Source organism: Notolepis coatsorum, assembly GCF_963971535.1.
Source record: "Notolepis coatsorum genome assembly, chromosome: 1".
Lineage (NCBI taxonomy): Eukaryota > Metazoa > Chordata > Actinopteri > Aulopiformes > Paralepididae > Notolepis > Notolepis coatsorum.
The window spans coordinates 230,211,777-230,214,100 of NC_140165.1; the positions used below are offsets into that span (position 1 = coordinate 230,211,777).

Sequence of the window (2,324 nt, forward strand, 5' to 3'; positions counted from 1 at the left end):
AGTCAGTCAAGGTAAATCAAATCAAATCAAATGTATTTGTAAAGCCCGAAATCACAAGGTAATGTCCTGGGGACATTACTGCACTTATATCAAGCTTTTATCCAAAACACTTTACAACTTATGCCTCACTTTCAGTCACACATTCACACACCGACGGTGGAGGAGGCAACCATGCACGGTGTCGACCTGCTCATCGGGAGCGGTTAGGGGTTAAGTGTCTTGCTCAAGGACACTTCGGCTCGCCGCCGTGAGGACCCGGAATCAAACCGGGAACCAAACCGGGAACCTTCCCATTCTAGACCAGACGACTGCTCTGCCACCGTCGCCTCCCCCCTCCCCCCCTGTCCTCAGGGAAATGGCAAAGTAATCATAAAATATTCTGCAGCATTGTTTAATTCTGCTTTTAGGGAGCATTAAAGATTTAGTTTTGTCTGTGATGGATGAAGCAGTGACTACAGGCACGGCGCTGGACGAGGCGTGTATCAGAGTACATTTAGCGTAATGGGCCATTCGGCATCGCTCAGTCCATTACAGTCCCTCTCCCCGAAGCATTAAACAACCTCTCCATGCAGATTCAGACTGTTCAAAATCCATAACCAAAGCCTGGGGGTTGTTTTCTAGACGACGACGCAGCCCAACACAATCGGCACCGAGGTAATTCCCAGGTTGAACAGATACGAGGCAGAATTAGTCAAATAATTGTCCAATACACCCACTATAGGCCTACAGCATGGTGGACCTCCAGAGCAAAGCTACCCAGCTGTGACTGTGCCCACTACATTACCTGTGTTACAGACCGATGACAGCCATATAGACCTGTTCACTGTATACGCCGGCCAGACTCGGTGTGCACGCGCCCATCACTGGAGCAGAAAGGAACGTAAACAACGGGTCGGACTACAATATATTTGCATTTGTTAGCCATGCTAGCGATCTAAACAATCAATCCATGCCAAAGCTAGATATGTAAAAGGTGAAAGACTCGCACTCACGGCCATGCTGATTTGGCTAAATGACATCCAGCCGTTTCCGGACCAGCTTGCGCAGGTATTGGGCAACATAGTCACGTGACTCGGTTGGTATTGCTGATTGGCTCAAACGCGGTATGTTTGTATACAACAAACGGGTCTATAGAACTCACAGATAGTTGATAACGGACAATTCTGTGTTCCTCATGCTGTCGGCCAGGTTAAAGAGTGTATGGCCTCATGCTGTCGGCCAGGTTAAAGTGTGTATGGCTCATGCTGTCGGCCAGGTTAAAGTGTGTATGGCCTCATGCTGTCGGCCAGGTTAAAGTGTGTATGGCCTCATGCTGTCGGCCAGGTTAAAGTGTGTATGGCCTCATGCTGTCGGCCAGGTTAAAGTGTGTATGGCCTCATGCTGTCGGCCAGGTTAAGTGTGTATGGCGGGTGCACTCTGGTTAGTCTACATAGCCCCTCCTCCCTTCTCCTCACCTCTCTCCTGGATTCTCTTGTCATGTTGTCTGAAAGGTACAACACTGGTTGGACACTGAACAAGGCTCTGACGCTGATCTACTGGGATCCCCAACACACACGCATACACACACGCATGCACGCGCACACACACACACACACACACACATACATACAGTACATATACACATACTGTACAGACGCACACACATACATATACACATACTGTACAGACACACACACACGCATACATATACACATACTGTAGTGTACAGACACACACATGCACATACATAATACATATACAAATACACACGCGCTCACACACACATATACACATACTGTACAGACACACACACACACGCACACATACATATACACATAAACACGCACACACACACACTAGGGCTGACCTTCAAATTTATTTTGGAATTCGAAGCTTCGGGGTCGAGATTAGATTTTAATTCGAAGCTTCGATATATATATATTTTTTAAATTACAAAAAAAATATATATATATTATTTTTTATGTTGTGGGACTTGTACAGCACTTTGTTCAACTTTGTCAGTGCTGTAACGTTTAAACCTTCTTAAATCTTAGACAAACAAAACACTTTGCTTTCATGAAATATTGTAAGCCGTCATTTGAGGCTTTATAAAAGCAGCACAATGAACACAAATATGCAGAGTCCGACCTCATCTTAAATAACAAACAGCATTGCTTGTTGTAGTTAACAAAGAGAGGCATAATCGAATTTTATTTCATATTCGAATCCCATGCCCATCGAATGAAGCTTCGAAGTATTTAAGACAGCCCTAACATACACTCTCTCTCTCTCTCTCTCTCTCTCTCTCTCTCTCTCTCTCTCTCTCTCTCTCTCTCTCTCTCTCT

General features: G+C 45.4%; 1 protein-coding gene across 3 annotated transcripts in view; it reads left to right on the top strand.

The window, feature by feature from the left end:
* tfdp2 (transcription factor Dp-2) overlaps positions 1 to 2,324 on the top strand; it is a 129,711-nt gene that overhangs the window by 89,356 nt on the left and 38,031 nt on the right. The window lies entirely within an intron of this gene.